The sequence below is a fragment of the Manis javanica genome, chromosome 2 (genome assembly GCF_040802235.1).
Source record: "Manis javanica isolate MJ-LG chromosome 2, MJ_LKY, whole genome shotgun sequence".
NCBI lineage: Eukaryota > Metazoa > Chordata > Mammalia > Pholidota > Manidae > Manis > Manis javanica.
This window is the reverse complement of record NC_133157.1, coordinates 210,149,995-210,168,873: the sequence shown is the minus strand read 5'-3', so window position 1 is coordinate 210,168,873 and position 18,879 is coordinate 210,149,995. Positions and strand designations below refer to the sequence as shown.

The window sequence follows — 18,879 nt, the reverse complement described above, 5'->3', positions numbered from 1 at the left end:
TTATTTGCTCTAGTTCATTGAAGAATGCTGTTTGTATTTTGATAGGGATAGACTGAATCTGGTTTAGGCAGGATGGCCATTTTGACAATATTAATTCTTCCTATCCATAAGCACGGGATGTATTTCCATTTATTGGTATCTTCCTTAATTACTCTCATGAGTGTCTTGTAGTTTGCAGAGTATAGTATAGGTCTTTCACTTCTTTCATTAGGTTTATTCCTAGGTATTTTATTCTTTTTGATGCAATTGTGAATGGAATTGTTTTCCCAATTTCTCTTTCTGCTAGTCCAACATTAGTGTCTAGGAACACAACAGATTTCTGTGTATTAATTTTGTATCCTACGACATTCCTGTTTTCAGATATTAGATGTAGTAGTTTTGGAATGGATTCTTTAGGGTTTTTTATGTGCAATATCATGTCATCTGAAAACAGTGACAGTTTAATGTCTTCCTTACCAATCTGGATGACTTTTATTTCTTTGTGTTCTCTGATTGCCATGGCTAGAACCTCCAGAACTATGTTGAATAAAATTGGGGAGAGTGGGCCTTTTCTTGTTCCTGATCTTAGAGGAAAAGCTTTCAGCTTCTCACTGTTAAGTACGATGTTTGTCATATATGGCCTTTATTATATTGAGGTACTTGCCCTCTGCACGCATTTTGTTAAGAGTTTTTATCATGAATGGGTGTTGAATTTTGTTGAATGCTTTTTCTGCATTTATGGAGATGATCACATAGTTTTTGTCCTTCTCTTCTTTTTGTTGACGTGGTGGATGATGTTGATGGATTTTCGAATATTGTACCATCCTTGCTAACCTGGAATAAATCCTACTTGATCATGATCTATGATCTTTTTGACGTATTTTTAAATTTGATTTGTTAATATTTTGTTGAGTATTTTTGCATCTATGTTCATCAGGGATATTGGTCTGTAATTTTCTTTTTTTGTGGTGTCTTTGCCTGGTTTTGGTATTAGAGTGATCCTGGCTTCATAGAATGAGTTTGGAAGTATACTCTCCTCTTCTACTTTTGGGAAAACTTTAAGGAGGATGGGTATAGGTCTTCACTAAATGTTTGATAAAATTCAGCAGTGAAGCCATCTGGTCCAGGGCTTTTGTTCTTAGGTAGGCTTTTTTTTACCAAATCAATTTTGTTGCTGGTAATTGGTCTGTTCAGATTTTCTGTTTCTTCCTGGGTCAGTCTTGGAAGGTTGTATTTTTCTAGAAAGTTGTCTGTTTCTTCTAGGTTTCTAGTTTGTTAGCACGTAATTTTTCATAGTGTTCTCTAATAATTCTTTGTATTTCTGTGGTGTCTGTAGTGATTTTTCCTTTCTCATTTCTGATTCTGTTTATGTGTGTAGACTCTGTTTTTTCTCTTGATAAGTCTGGCTAGGGGGTTATCTATTTTGTTTACTTTCTCAATGAACAAACTCCTGTTTTCATTGATTCTTTCTGTTGTTTTATTTTTCTCGATTTTACTTATTTCTGCTCTAATCTTTATTATGTCCCTCCTTCTATTGACTGTGGGCCTCATTTGTTCTTCTTTTTCTAGTTTTATTGTGAGTTTAGACTGTTCACATAGGATTGTTCTTCTTTCCTGAGGTAGGCTTGCATTGCAATATACTTCCCTCTTAGCATGGCCTTTGCTGCATCCCACAGATTCTGCAGTGTTGAATTATTGTTATCATTTGTCTCCATATATTGCTTGATCTCTGTTTTAATTTGGTCATTGATCCATTGATTATTTAGGAGCATGTTGTTAAGCCTCCATGTGTTTGTGGGATTTTTTGTTTTCTTTGCATAATTTATTTCTAGTTTCATACCTTTGTGGTCTAAGGAGCTGGTTGGTACAATTTCAATCTTTTTTAATTTACTGAGGCTCTTTTTGTGGCCTAGTATATGATATATTTTTGAAAATGTTCCATGGGCACTTGAGAAGATTGTGTATCCCGCTGCTTTTGGATGGAGTGTTCTGTAGATGTCTGTTAGGTCCATCTGTTCTAATGTGTTGTTCAGTGCCTCTGTGTCCTTACTTATCTTCTATCTGGTTGATCTGTTCTTTGGAGTAAGTGGTGTGTTGCAGTCCTAAAATGAATGCATTGCATTCTATTTCTCCCTTTATTTCTGTTAGTATTTGTTTCAAATATATAGGTGCTCCTGTGTTGGGTGCATAGGTATTTATAATGGTTATATCCTCTTGTTGGACTGACCCCTTTATCATTATGTAATGTGCTTCTTTGTCTCTTGTTACCTTCTTTGTTTTGAAGTCTATTTTGTCTGATACAAGTACTTCAACTCCTGCTTTTTTCTCCCTATTAGTTGCATGAAATATATTTTTCCACCCCTTCACTTTAAGTCTGTGTATGTGTTCGGGTTTGAAGGGAATCTCTTGTAGGCAGGAAGGATATGGACACATCTTATTTTTTAATCCATTCAGTGACTCTATGTTTTTTGATTGGTGTGTTCAGACAATTTACATTTATGATGATTATCAATAGGTATGTACTTGGAATGATGGTTGTAATTAGGGAGAGAGGACAGGAAAGCAGATCTGCTACCTAACTCTGTAAGCCCAGTGTGCAGATAGAAGCCTCTATGCTTTGCACTTGTAGCCGATGTAGGCGGGGCTGCCCTTTGGCTGGCCTGGTGCAATGGCAGAGGCAGCTGATTTTCGAGCTGGTGCCGGCTGGGAGAAAGGCGCAGCAGGCTGTGTATCACAGTGGGGGCCTCGGAACTGGGTAGCCAGCCAAGAGGATGGAGCACCTGAACCTCCTGAAAGGTCCCCATCTTCTCAGCAGAGCGCACCCAGACAATTCTGTCCACCTGTCCTTTCTCCTGAGCAGCAAGCTCTGTGCAGTCCTTGCCCCTTTAGCAGCCCTCTCACTGTTAAGAAGTCTCTCAGACTCTCCACCTTTCTTTTGTCCCAAAGCGTCCAGATGTGGATCCCTGTTTTCCACAAGTGGCTGGAATCTCAGTCTCTCCAAGTATTCTGCCTTTCTTAGTTTTCCAACCCCACTAATCTCCAGGGCACCATGTAATGTAGGTTCGTGCTCCCAGAGCAGATCTCCAGAGCTGGGTGTTCAGCAGCCTGAGGCCTCCACACACTCCCCACTCTGTGTCTCTTTCTCCCGCCAGTGAGCTGGGGTGGGGGAAGGGCTTGGGTCCTGCTGGATCATGGCTTTCGTACTTTACCCTCTTCCATGAGGTCTGTTCTTTTCTCCAGGTGTATGCAGTCTGGCACAGGCTTCTTTCCTGTTGGTCTTTCCAGGATTAGCTGTATTACCGATATTTTCATATTATATGTGGTTTTGGGAGGAGGTTTCTGTGTTACCTCTCATGCTGCCATCTTGAATCCTCTCTGTACGTCTAACATTTTTAGAGCAACTGCCCATTAGGGTGAGTTCCTGAAAACTCTGCTTTCCTTTTTTCTTTTCAAACTCTCCATCTATCCACAAGTGAGTTAGTAAAAATATGTCAGAGTGGAAACCATGGAGTCAGACTACTTCTGCATAAATCTTGACCCTACCACTTACTAATTCTGTGACCTTAGGAAAGTACTTAACTTTGCTCAACCTAAATCTCAGTTTGCTCCTGCACACAGTGGGGAAAACAACAGTCCCTATTTCACAGGACTACTGTTAGACCAAATTCAATATCACATGTAAAAACAGCACAGTGCCTAAACACTTTAAAATGTGTAACAAATTCAATGATGATTATCTTTGTCATTATGACCACTATCATCATCATCATACCTTAGTACAGTTCAACAAACATCACATTACCTCACTATCCATAATCACTGAAGTCTTTCTGTTCTGTGGCTCCACTGAGTAAGAGGGGGAAAAAAAGCAATATATAGAGAAAACTTGAGATGCCTCCAACAAAGTTTTGTCATCTCCTAGACATTTGGGCAATTTAAGTGTATCCTTTTCTTCCAAGTATTCCTTACAAGTATTTAGCAAGAATTTGATAAAAACTTTCAATTCTCATGCATATACATTTTCCACAGGATTGCAGAGCATTAACCAAATGACTGAAGTCCACTGACAGACATGCCCTGACACAGAAGCATGAAGAGAGAGGAACAACTCTGAGGTCCATTAATCCTTTAGGGAAAGGGCATTCCTCAAATTTACTTAACTAAAAGGGCTTACAAAAATCCAAATACATAAAGATGATGTTAATAACAAAAGTTTTGGTAAATTAAGTCAGTACATTCTGCTTAAGGAGAAAAGTACGAAATAAATTCAAATTTCTGAAAAATAAGCTCCAGCTGTCAAAAAAATCTCCTAATGTAACAAACATCATCTTCCAATTGGCTTAAATAAGAAGGTATTCCTAGATTACCAATGAATTTAGAGAAGAATAGAGACAGTGGCAGTAAGAGCATAGTTGCCTAGATACCATGTAATGTAACCTAATTAAGAGAAAGATGACCATTTTAAATAAGCTAGAAAGCTGAATAGGGACAACCACCTGTTACACGAATATGCAACCAACAGGACACAAAACACATCACTACCCTCAAGTTCTTGGGAAGAATCCCCTTTACCTCTAATTTAATAACATAATGACAAAAGAATTGCAATGCAAAGTGAGAAAACAATACCTAAGTGATCACAACCACCTATTTTAACAGAGCTCATCCCAGTGATGAAACTGAGAATCCCAAAAGGCCAACAAAAAGTATGCCTAATCTTATAAGGCTAAGAGAAAGAGGGAATATTTCTACTCTAAAGATAGTTCAGGGACTTTCCCCACATGCTCTTCTACACTTCAACTTGTCTGAAACCACTCATTGTTGTCCAACAAGACAGTCAACTCAAACACAAATCAAATGACTAAAATAATTTGAGTTGTAAGTATCAAGTACTGCTCTATGTAATCTGTAAGTATTATCTCATTTAATCCCCACAGGAATGCCTCTTACAAATGAAAAATCTAAGACAAACAAATGTTTCAGAACTTGCCCAGGGTCACAAAAACAGTTAAGTGATGGAGTTGGGACAGGAATCCAGACACTATGCATGCAAAGCCTTCAACCTTACATTACACACTATCCTGCCTATATCACAATGTGGGTATTAAGATACAAACACACAAGTCAAATCCTCTTCATCTAAACTATATGATTTTAAACTTTTCTTTTCACCCATTGATTTTAAACTTATTTTCTTTTCACCCATTCTCCTGAAATAATTTCTTCATTAGCCACTTGAGGAATCTCCTGCCTCCATACCATCCTCAGTAATGTCATAACAGTTATCTTTTTAAAACTGGATCTTAGCAGATTCCTTCTCCACTTTAAACCTTCCAATGATATAGTCATAACTCCCTGGCAAAGCATCACCTTTTAGGAACTCAATGTTCACTTAATGATTGAATAACATGTATATATGTTTTTCTTCCCAGCCAGGCAGTAAACAACTTGAAGAAACCCTTATTAATTTTTATAGTTTTAGATAACACATTTGATGAATTACTGATTTGGCTGGGCTCAAACCTAAAGCCTTAAACAGACTTCCAAACTCATCCATATTTGCTCCTCTATTCACATCACAGACCCTTCTAAGCTCTGACACTTAAATGTATTAACTCTTAGTGTTTATGATAGGTATTGAATAAACACTATGCTAAGAGCATTTATATATTTATGTTTAATCTCAACAACCTAAAGAAATGGGAATTTTTATCCCAATTTCACAGATAAGGAATTCAATTTTCAAGGAAAGTTACCTACCTTTGAGCATGTTACAGAACAATCAAAATTTACACCTAAAATAACTATATAAAGGAGAATAAATGAAGTTGATAGCAGAAGGAATGAAATAATAAAGATCAGAACAGAAATAAATGAAATAGAGACTAAAAAAATAGAAAAGATCCATGAAACTAAGAGCTGGCTCTTTGAAAAGATATTTAAAATAGATAAATCTTTAGTCAGACTCATAAATTTAAAAGAGGTCTCAAAACCAAACTGAGTGAGAAGTTACAATTGACACCATACAAAGGATCATAAGAGACAATTAAGAAAAATTATATGCCAAAAAAACTGGACAACCTAGAAGAAATGAATAAATTCCTAGAAGCATACAATTGTTGAAGGCTATATCAGAAAAAAATAGAAAATCTGAACAGACTGATTACTAGTAATGAAATTGAATCAGTAATAAAAAAAACTCCCTATAAACAAAAGTCCAATCCCAGATGGCTTCACAGGTGAATTCTACCAAACATTTAAAGAAAAGTTATTATCTATTATTATCAAACTATTCTAAAAAATTGAAGAGAAAGGAATGCTTCCAAACTCATTCTATGAGGCCAACATTACTCTGACACCAAAAACAAAGACACTAAAAAAAAAATTAAATTACAGAAGAATCTCCCTGATGAACATAGATGCAAAAATCCTCAACAATGTATTAGCAAACTGAAATCAACAATACATTAAAAGGATCATTCATCATGAATATTTCAGGGATGGAAAAATGATGCAGTACCTACAAATCAATCATCAGGATACACCACATTAACAAAATGAAGCATAAAAACCAAATGATCACCTCAACAGAGAAAGAAAAAGCATTTGACAAAATTCAACATTCATCCCTGATAAAAATTCTTAACAAAGTGGGCACAGAGGGAACACACCATAACATAACAAAAGCCATATGTGACAAACCCACATTTAACATCATACTTTAGAATGAAAAACTGAAAGCTTTTCCTCTAAGGGCAGAAACAAGACAAGATGTCCACTCTCATACTTTTATTCAATGCAGTACTAGAAATCCTACCCACAGCAATCAGGTAAGAAAAAGAAATAAAAGGAATCTAAATTGATATAAATAAGAAGTAAAATTGTCACTATTTGTAGATGATATACTATATACAGAAAACCCTAATTACTCCACCAAAAAATTATTAGAACCAACAAATGAATTCAGTAAAGTTCAAAATCAATACACAAATATCATGCAATGTTTTTTATTATTTTACTATCACACAAAATACAACATACATTAGTATACAAAATCAATATATAGAAATCTACTGTTTCTATATGGTAATAATGAACTAGCAGAAAGAGAAATTAAGAAAACAATCCCATTTACATCTACATCAAAAAGAGTAAAATACCTAGGAATAAGGTGAAAGACCTGTACATTGAAAAGTATAAGACAATGATAAAAAAATTAAAGATGACTCAAATAAATGGAAAGATGTAGTATGTTCACTGGATTTAACAATTAATATTGTTAAAATGTCTGTAATACCAAAAGCAATGTAAAGTCAATATAGTAACCATCAAAATACCAACAGCATTTTTCACAGAGCTAGAACAAATAATCTTAAGATTTGTATGAAACAAAAAAAAGACCCCAAATAGCCAAAGCAATCTCAACAAAGAACAAAGCTGTAAATACAACTATCCCAGATTTCAAACTATACCACAAAGTTATAGTAATCAAAACAGTATGGTACTAGCCCAAAGTAGACTAATAGGTCAATGAAACAGAATAGAAAGCACAGAAGTAAACCCAACTTATATGGTCAATTAATCTGTGACAAGGGAAGCATGAATACACAATAAGGAAAAGACAGTCTCTTTAATAAATAGTATTGGTAAAAGTGGGCAGTTACATGCAAAACAATGAAACAGGACCACTATTTTATACCATATACAAAAGTAAACTCAAAATGGATTAAAGACTTAAATGTATACCCTAAATCATAAAACTCCTGAAAGAAAAGATAGGCAGTAAACTCTTAGACATTGGTCTTAGCAATACTTTTTGGATATGTCTCCTCAAGCAATGACAACAAAAGCAAAAATTAACAATTGCGACTACGTGAAACTAAAAATCTTTGCAAAGTAAAACTACCAACAAAAGAAAAGGGAATCTACTAGAGGAGAGAATATATATGCAAATAATGTATCTGATAAGGGGTTAATAGTCAAAATATTTAAGAACTCATACAACTCAACACCAAAAACACAATCCAGTTAGAAAATGGGCAGAAGTTCTGAATAGGCATTCTTTCAAAGAAGACATACAGATGGCCAAAGACACATGAAAAGATGCTCAACATCACTAATCATCAGGGACTACAAATAAAAACCACAATGAAGTATCATCTCATACCAATCAGAATGGCTAGTATCAAAAATACAAGAAATAACAAGTGTCGACAAGGATGTGGAGAAAGGGGAACCCTGGTGCATGTTTGTTGGCAGTGTAAATTAGTGCAGACCCATTGTGGAAAGCAGTGTGGAAAAACAGCAAATAGAATACCATACAATTGAGTAATTCCATGCAGAGTATTTATCCAAAGAACATGAAAACACTAATTTGAAAAGATAAATGTTTATCACAGCATTAGCTACAAAAATGAAGATATAAAAGCAACCTAAGTATCTGTTGATAGATGAATGGATAAAGAAGATGTGGCATATATACTATGGAATATTACTCAGCCATGAAGAAGAATGAAATCTTGCTATTTGTAACAACATGGATAGACCTAAGGGTATTATTCTAAGTGAAATAAGACAGAGAAAGATAAACATCACATGATTTTGGTTATATGTGGAATCTAAAAATAAAACAAACAAAATAGAACAGAAACAGATTCATAAGCAGAGAAAAACTGGTGGTTTCTTGGGAAGAAAGGGGTACACAGGATGGGTGAAATAGTTAAAGGGTATTAAGAGGTACAAACTTCCAGTTATAGAATAAATAAGTCATAGGGATGTAAAGTACACCATAGGGAGTGTAGTTGAAAATATTAATTTTGTATGGTGACCAATGCTAACTACACTTATCCTGGTTATCATTTCGTAATGTATATAAATGCCAAATCACTATGCTATACACCTGAAACTTATTTAATATTGCATATCAACTATACTTCAATTAAAAATAAGTAAATTTTTAAAAAGGGTAGAAAAGCAAGAAGGGACCTGCCTACAGATTTCAGATGGTTTTTAATTTACCTATATCCAAAAAGAAAAAGGCATTAAGAAAAAAAGAAATAGGATACAAATTATTTAATTACTTAATTACAAATCACTATGTAAAAATACAAGTTTAAAATAGAAATAAACTGAAATATTAACATTGTTTTGAAAAAAAAAAAAAAAAACTGCTCTCCTAACAAGCTCTTGCTCAATTACTCCAGTGGTGGTCATCCTAAACATTCTCTCTGTAGGGAATTTCCCATGTCATCTAACTCCTGCTCATAAGTACTCAAATTCAACTTCATAACCAGAAGTTTCTGAGACTCTTTCATGCGGTTCATGTGGTCAAAATTTAATAACTGTAAAAGATTCAACAGAGTAGTTGCAACAGAGACTGCCTGGCCTACAGAGCTGAAAATACTTGCTATCTGACCCCTCAGAGAAAACATTTGCCAACTGCTGCTTTAGAGCATGAACCTTTCAAAAACGGATGCTTACATTTCTTTTTAAATTACACAGAGTACGTTATATCTTGCACCATATACTTTTTAAAAAAAATAAAACAAAAGGGAAAAAAGGAACTTTGTAGCAAAACCACTCAGAAGCCTTCAAAGCAAATCCTGATACAGTCTACCAGGAGGTTTATGTTCCAGGTCATCTCTCTTATGGTTGAAGATTTTATTATGACTTTTGTCCAGGGCTACCTACCAAAGCCAAATACCCAAAAGTAGGCTACAAACCAGGCTGCGCAGGGTTAAGATCTTTAGAAGCCACCCACTAAAGATTTTTGGTGACTTCTGCTGCTGGCCATGAAAGAATAACTGGTATAGAACTGGCCTTCCTACCATAAACAACTAGAAAGCTGGACAAAATATATGAAACAGCACTTTCAGAAAGTGGGACAATAGGCAGAGTAGAACTGTGAGTCCTGCAAAATGGGAAACAACTACAGTAAGCCCTGCAATCGCACAGCACCGAAGTCTTGAAGGACCCAGGAGATGTACTGATGGCAACAGGCTGAGGCAACAGGGGTTTCCATGACAGAGCGCTGAGAGAGAGTTATGCAGAAAAAGTGCTCTAGGAATCTGCACAGAGATCCCTTTGCCTCTGATGCTAAATCCTAAACTGCTGAGGAACAACTCCTGTGAGCTCTAATGTGAATAATTCCTGGAATTCCTGCAGGACTGCAAGACATTCAAATTCCATCCAGCAGAGTAGAGCTATCTAACTGAATATTCTGGGCAACCAAGAGACTCCAGAAAGGCCAAGCTTTGTGACAAGGTTAAATTAGCCCTAAAGTAATGCTACACTACACCCACCCTAACAAAGTTTAACAACAGGCCTGGAAAGGATCGGCCTAATCCACATGTACTTAGATGCCTGCCAAAACAAAGGTCAAAACTCTTCAGAGGAAGACAACAAAATCCAAACATTCAACAACACAATAACCATGTGAAGAAGCAGCAACAGAGGTTATATAATCAGCAGACAAGGATATTAAAACAACTATTATAAATATGCTTCATATACTCAAGAATATAGAAAACAGGAACATACTGAAGAGAGAAATAGAAGACAGAAGTAAGATTTCATTCAATTCTTTTTTATATGTTCTATAGCTGAAAACCAGTATCTGAAATTTAAAATTCACTGGATAGAATCAACAACAGATTAGCCACTACAGTAGATAAGACTAATGAACTTGAAGACACAGCAACAGACACTTTTAAACCAAAGCTAGAGAGAAAAAAGACTGGAAGAAAAATCAACTGAACCCCAGTGATTTATAGGACAAAATCAAGCAGTCTAACATACATGTAACTGAAGTCCCAGTAAGACAGGGGAGAGGATGAACAGAAAAAGTACTTGAAGAAATAGAAGCAGAAATTTTTCCAAATTTGATCAAAACTATAAGCCCAGAAATCCATAAAGCTTAAAAAACACCAAACATAATTAAAACAACAAAAAAATCACACCAAGACACATCACAATCAAATTGCAAATAAAACAGTGATATTAAAAACAACCCAAAAATATTATAATGTTCTCCTGTCTCCATATATAATATAAAGTAAAAACAACTCTAATCAGAAGAAATCAAGCAACATCTTTCAAGATCTTTTGACTGAAAAATTTTAATAGACTTCACCAAAGCTGAACTTTCTGCTTTTGTAGGTCTTCTTCTGCTGGTACCCCTAATGTAAACTTTGTCTATTGAGTAATCAAGCATGAACAAAGTACATTTAAATTACTGTAAAATAACTTGATCATAATGTATTTACATACCTCATAGTTCATAGTGTCACATACTTTATATTGTATGCTGCTTGAGGCCAGGAACCTTCATATTTTAGCCTGTATATTTCTAGTGCAATTTCTAGTGGCACATAACTGTAGGAACACTCATGAATGAGTCAATTTCATTTCATTCTCAGTGCATCGCTATGTGGCACGTAGAACAAGATGGGAAAACAGATGCCAGAGGGATTAAGCAAATGTCTCAAGGACATTCCTAAGGGAAGCAGTATCTCACATCCCCAGAGTAATGCCTCCACACAAGGTCACCTCAAAGTAGACACAAAAGAATATTTTAATTATTACTTACTTTGAGTTTCGACTAGATCCAGAGCAACACTAGAGGCTGTGTCCATTCCGGAGCTGATACAGGATTGGAAGTTTTTCAACGAGGAGAGAGCAGATTCTATACCACTGAAGGATATAAAACCAGTTGAACATGAATTCGAACTGGAACGTGCTGGCATCTTGAAATTATTACCTAAGTTTTCAAACACAATGAAATAAGATTTATGAGTCCAAGTAATAACTACATAAGAAAATAAACTGTGGTAAATGTTCCTATGAATGTACCCAATATCCCACAAATGACACACTATTATCTACAATCTATACCCCTTGAAGGGGCACTGAAGCATTTGTGCCTCATCTGGGCCAGCAAACAGATGCACTCACAACATGGGAAAGGTAACTGTCTTCATTATTCAAGAGAGGCAGAATACTCTCTTCTAAAATAGTCCTTAGTTCTCTGAATAATTCAACAACAGCAGTGGTCTTAAAAAGGTGAAATATAAATGGGTTAGAAAAAGTAGGTGATTCATTTTTCTAAAAAATGAAAATAGCCATAATAAAATGGTTTAACAAGGGAAAACTTCAAAAACCTGTAATTTTTAATTTATCTGACATATATGCATATTGAATGCTGAAAACTAAAAAAATATATATATATATGAATATGTATGTATGTATGTATGTATGTGTGTGTGTGTGTGTGTGTGTGTGTGTGTGTGCGTGTGCATCCCTGATAGTCCTCTGGGTTCTGACAGATTTAAACACTTGGGGAGATCCCAGATTCTGTTTTCAGTAAAAGCAGAATTTCCCTATAAATTCTTATCTTCTGGTAGCTTATCCACTATAACAGTTTCAGTTATTACCTTCATATTAAACACTCCCTAATCTGTATCTTCAACTACCAAATCTTTAAGCTTTGGACCACTTAGTAAAGCTCCCTACAAAGAGAGACACCTTTGCTTAATTCAGAAGCTACCTGAAATTCAATCCACTGACACCAATTAGAAAAGTGGGGAGAAATCACACAGGCTTAGAGGGATGGGAAGGTGGTTATTCAGTCTGTACAAGTTAGTAGAAAGAAGGTACTTTCTTAGAATCATACAGACAATGCTTGAATTCAGGCCCTGCCACTTAACTCTTGAGTAACCATGGGCAGATTGCTTTAGCCTCTGAGAACTCAGGTTTATCATCTTTTAAGATGGAAGGGGCATCTCACTGTGGACCAGCACACACTGCACAATTAAGTAGCATTGGGACCTGCCTCCTGCCCTTACTTTCCCCTGTGGAGAACTGTCCAGGACCTCTGGCATTTCTATCCTCTCCAAGCTACCACCTTAATCTCACACCGGGACTACTACAGTAGTTTCTCAATTGTTGATTCTTTTTAATTAGATTCACTTCACTGATTCAATGGACAGGGACGGACACCTTACTGTGTCAGTCATTAGACTCACTAAAAAAGACACAGGGTTCTCAGAGAAGATGCCTAAGATGCTGATTTCTATTTTTGACAGACAGGTTAATCTACTACAGACAAACAGCCACAACTCATCAATTCAAATCATTCATTAACAAATATTCAGTAAATATATTTTAGAGCATAGGGTAGACAGTCTTAATACAGGGTAAAAAAACTGGTCCAGTTGGGACTTGCCATTGGAATGAGGAGGGAGATGTCTAGGTTGGCATGTGCATACAGTGAGACAACGAATTTGACCGGATCTGTACTGTTGGAACTCAACCAGGAGTTGGGAGGGGTGCAAGGTGTAGCACTTCAAAATCTTATGACTATAGACTATCTATGGTTAAAAGGACATATGGGAGGTGAACAGAACCCAGAAATGGGCTGCTTTAATTTGTTTGATTTCTCTCAGACTGTTCAAGTACAGTTGGACAATATCCATCATATCATAGACAAATTTTCACAAATGCCTAGGGTGCCTAAACGGTTTTCTTGGCTTCACTGGAGATGGATGGTAATTATAGATTTGCTTTGTTTATGTCACCATATTCCTATTATGTTAATATGTGTGTACAAATTAGTTAATAGTTTAAAACCTATACATACTTAAGGTACTCTACAAGAAGATATGTCAAAGAAATAATCAATCCTCCCATGTTTTCTTCCATATGCTACCTCTATAGCTTTTCTTCTTCCTTCCTAATTACAACCCTTAAATAGAATTCGTGCCTCATATCGAAGTTACCGAGTATCATAATTCCTCCAGGTGGTAAAGGTACCTCGAGACAAGTGCTGGGCATAGAAGCCACAGAGCATAAATCTGCAAAGAAGTAAAAAGCTAACCTTTTCAAACAATATGGCTTCTCTCTCACTTACCAACTTTACATTTCCCTGTATGGCCCCGGAAGATGACTGGTTAGCCAGAGACGGGTAAGATTCCTCAAGGGAGGAACAACCTAAGACGGGCACAGTCGCAGGGGGGCCATCAGGTGAGAAATTGGGGATCAACAGAGGTGAGGCTCAGAACCTCATCCCCCCTGCTTTGAGAGAAATCTTCTGCATCCGTGGACGGTTTATTGCCCTTGTCTAGCTTGGATTAACACATAGTCTACAGGCACACATCTGATCATCTACAATTGCTCTCCTACAACACTAAACTATGTTTTCTACCTTTATCTTGCATCTACCTACCACTTCAGCATTTTATTAAAAATAAAAATAATAATAATAATAAAGGGAGAAATGTGGGATCAACATATAAATCAAGTATAAAAATCAAATGAATATTCATATTTGACCTGATTGTTTATAGTTTATAATGCGTGATCAAAACTGAAAGTTTCTGTGATGAATGCCCTTGTACTGTTCACCATGTAAGAATTTATTCACTATGTAAGAATTCGTTCAGCATTTAAGAACTTGTTCGTTATGCTTCAGAAGATTGGAGACTGACGAGAGTTAGGCTTGAGATGGATTAATGATTGTACATTGAGCATTGACCCCCCTATACTGAATTTTATTGTTGTTAACAACCATTTGATCAATAAATATGAGAGATGCCCTCTAAAAAAAAAATTGGTCCAGTTGGGCCTAGGGCAGTCAAATGGGATTTTCAGCTTTATCTATTTTTTAAATTTATATTAAAAATCAAGACCTGAAGCAAATATAGCAAAATGTTACAGACGATAAAATCCAGATGACAGGACAAAGGTTCTCAGTATGATATTAGGGGGACTTTTTGTGGTATTAAAATTTCACACCAAGAGAGAAAATATGACTATGAATATGAATGAAAAACCGATGATGATTTTTGAACATTTGCAGTTTGGTGAAATAAGAGTATTCATTTACAAACTCACTCTGCCATACCAAATAAGTTGAGACAGTTACACAATATGTTACAAACATATGCACTAAGATGGAAAGATGTAAATTCATAAAAATCAGGGTCAAAAAACAGATTAAAGGGAAAATCAAGTACCTGAGAAAATTAGAATGCAATCATGCAAGGGTAAGAATTCTTTAGGATTCTACACAGCTATGAGTTTCCTGATTAAAAAGTGAGTTATAGGATTCTCGTTCTCCGTAAAGATGAACTCAGGAAAAATAAATCTCTCCATGGCAATCAAGGTTGCATGGGTCATCATACATGAGATAATAAGAGTCATAAAAGATATCCTCAATAATGGCCTTACAATGGATGCACTAATAAGCTTCCTAGAACTGTTTCTTAAGTTATTCCTCAGGGTAAGCTAACAACAAGATACTTATGGCAGATACTAGCTCCGTGCCCATCAAACTCATTTCCCCTTCAACCATATAAGCCATTTCCAGGCTCAGTCCATTAAAACCACACACTTTGTCAATAATATTTCCCATTTGATAGCTGGAAACAAGCAGCACAGTGACCTCAGAAGCTGTAAGTGAAGATGGAGGATCACTAGGATACTGTATCACTGCTTGGTGCAACACTGCCCACCAATCAGGCTCCACACATGAAAGATATAAAAACTTGAATTGTGCAAAGCCAAAAATAAAAGCAAGGCCATTTAGATTTGGGGCTTACTTGTTACGGCACAAATTGTTAGTCATAAAACACAGTCCTGCAAGGATCAAATGATATGGTTCAAGTATTCAGTTTTCTAGTCAGTCTTGATTTGGGTGTTACTCTAAATTGTCTAGAACAGTGCTGTCCAATAGAACTTTCTGCCATGACAAAAATGTTCTATAATCTTCACTTTCCAATATAGTGGACACTAGGCACATATGTCTATCGATTACCAGAAATGTGGTTAACATGACTGAGGAACTGAATTTTAAATATTATTTAACCGATTTAACTTTAAATAACCACATGTGGCTGGTAGCTATTACCCTGGACAGGACAGTTCTGGAGAAATAATTATCAAAGTGTACTATTTCTATGAACTAGGAGGAAAGCAAGAGGTGGGCAAGCTATAGTATAAACAGGGCATATCTCACTGGAATATCAATTTTACTTAACGGTAACATGAAACATGCTTACACTAAAATAAATGCTGGCTACATGGTAGAGTAAAACATGGAGGCAATATAAAGTAGGGATTAAGCTTGCAGCCTCTGAACCCAGATTTCCTGAGTTCACAGACTGACGTTGTCACTTGAATAACTGAATGGCTTTAATCAAGTTATTTAATCTCTTAATGCTTCACTTTTCCCTTCTGTAAAATAGGAATGATCTAGTGTGTACCTCAAGGATTACTGTGACGACTGAATGCGTTAACAAGTATAATAAAGCACGTAAGTCTTTAAAAGTGGAAATGAACATTCCCGTCAACTTCATCATTATAATGCTGTGAGCAACAATACAGAGCAGTGTTAAGAAAGTGGACACTGGACATAGATGCCTGGAAATTCTGTCCTGCCCATGCCTTTTAAGACTGTATGGCCTTGGTTAAGTTGTTTAACTTCTCTATCTTCAGTTTGCTCCTTTGTAAAAAAGGAAATAATCATACTTACCTCACAGCATTACTAAGGACTTTCTGAGGAATGTGTATTTTTATGAACACCCTAATGTTCCTTAGGGCCAAACAAGTATGGAGAACATTGAGATCATTAAGTCCTCCCCAAAATATGTATGTTGAAGCCCTAATCCCAATGTATTTGGATAATATTTGGAAAGGTGGCTTTTAGGTTCAGATTACGTTATGCATGAGCTTGGGGCCCTCCTGAAGAGATTAATGTCCTTATTAGAAGAGAAAGAAACAACATGGCTTGCTTGCTCTCTACCACGTAAGGACACAGTGAGAAAGGGGCCTTCTGCAAGTCACAAGGGCCCAGATCCAAATGTGCCAGCACCCTCATCTCAGACGTCCAGTCTCCAAAAATGCAAGATATAAATTCCCGTTTTTTAAACCACTCATCTATGGTATTTTTTTTATAGCAGCTCAAACTGCCAAGGCACAGTATATGTAAGAATTAATACAATCCAGTAAAATGCAAAGCGTATACCACATGGTAGCTATCCTTATTATCTGAATGCAAAATTCACATTACTCCAGTGAAACTTTCCACTTGCAGAGATCTGGAGAAAATTTCCTTCTGTAATTCTGGAGTTTTTCAAGGGAAAAGATTCAGCCTGAGAAGTTAAGAGAATGGATGGAGAGGAAAGATGAAGTAGACCCACTTTTCCCTATTTCTCCAACTAAGTATAGCAAAGTACATAATTCATAGGACAACCCCCTCCCCCAGCAAAGAATTACCTGGCCTCAAATGTCAATAGTGCAGTGGTTGAGAAATCCCGGTTTAAATCAACCTCCTCTTGGTGCCCTCCCCAAGAAACAACAATCTTTTTGTTCCCTGTACCTACGGTCTCCAATAATAAAACAAGGTTATGTATTTGCCGAGTTTTTCCCCAGCATGTTATTGTGCCTCCCCTTACAGGCCTTGTCTTGAGCCATTCAGGCTGCTGTAATAAAATACCACAGATTGGGTACCTTATAAATGGACATTTATTTCTCACAATTCTGGAGGCTGGGAAGTCCAAGATCAAGGAGCCTGCATGGTCACGTTCTGGTGAAAGCCCTCCTCCTGGTCATAGCCCATGCCTTCTTACTCTTTGTTTTCACAAGGTAGAAAGGGAAGGGAGTTCTCTGGAGCCTCTTTTATAATGGCACTAACCCCATTCATGAGGGCTCCATCCTCCTGGCCTAAGCACCTCCAAAAGGCCCCATCTCCTAAAACCCAGAAACTGGCGCTAGGATTTCAATGTAGCAGATGTGGGGTGGGGAAGGGACACAAACATTCAGGCCGTAGCAGGTCTGTAAGATTTTTCTGTAAGCAAGACCAATTACCAGCTAATGTAAAAACACTTCTCTACTGTTGCCTCTTCTCATCTTCCTGTACAACACAGTAGTAGACACACAACAATTTATAGACCCTAGGCTGACCACCTTAAGTCTACAGGGGCCTATCCAAGTTCAGCCAGAGCTGTGTCTTCTTTTTCAAAACACAGCTTTCTTTGCGAAGACTTCTCTTATCCGCACAAGCGACAGCTCATTCCTTGCCTCCTGCTACCACTATGCCTATCACAATCACATGCACACATCTATTATAAGACTCAGTAAAGCTCATCAGAAGTATTTGCTCTTATGTCTGCCACTCCTTCACCTTGGGAGCCACAGGAACTAGAACTGTGACATATTCTCCAGCATATAAAACCGCTCCTTACACTAAATAGGCGTCAGTAAACATTTGGACAGTTAAAACTGTAATGGCAAACCACCCTTTCGGCTCCCCGTGCCCATAAACTGGTGCCTGGAAACTTCGTTCTCATTGCTAATCCTCACAACCATTTACAGACGAGAAAAGGAAACTGAGGCTCAGAGTGTTTACTTAAACGCGCTGCCCAAGGCCCTGATTTCAAAGCTCAAACCAGATTAGTCCGCACGAAGAATTCGTGATCTTTTCCCCACACACTTGGGCTGAAGGATGGAGAGATGACGTCCCGGAGTGGTAGGTCAACTGCCCCAGCTTCACTGCTAAAGGTGAAAAGAACCAGGCCCAAAGCCCAGGTCCAGAGAGCCCAGCTCAGGGCAGCTGTGCAGCGCACAAGGAGGCGACACCTCCCGCCACCCCCCGCATCGCCACCCCCCGTTTCTGACTTACCTGGCTGCCCGACCTAGATCCGTCTGGCCGCACCCCGACTTCCCACACCAGACCCCAACTCCTTCCTTAACTCCTTTCCCTTGCAGCTGAAACGCTGAGCGCAGGCTCATGCGTCCTCAGCTGTCGCCGCCCAATGGTCACATGATGCCCCTCCCAGGTCTCCGCCCCTTTGGTCATGTGACAGCCAGCGGGTGGGTGGGGGGCCCGGGGCGGAAGCCGGGTCC

General features: G+C 37.4%; 1 protein-coding gene across 9 annotated transcripts in view; it reads right to left on the bottom strand.

Moving 5' to 3' along the window:
• The window catches only part of LOC118969377 (serine/threonine-protein kinase TAO1-like), a 207,906-nt gene extending 196,169 nt beyond the window's left edge, over window positions 1-11,737 (bottom strand). For 8 of the 9 annotated variants that reach the window (XM_073230097.1, XM_073230101.1, XM_073230098.1 and 5 more), the window contains exon 1: window positions 11,567-11,705. The gene's annotated coding sequence lies outside the window, so the exon portion shown is untranslated. Of the gene's footprint in view, window positions 1-11,566 lie in introns of all 9 variants that reach the window. The other variant, XM_073230102.1, reaches the window with a different exon arrangement.
• Between the last annotated feature and the right edge of the window lie 7,142 nt (window positions 11,738-18,879).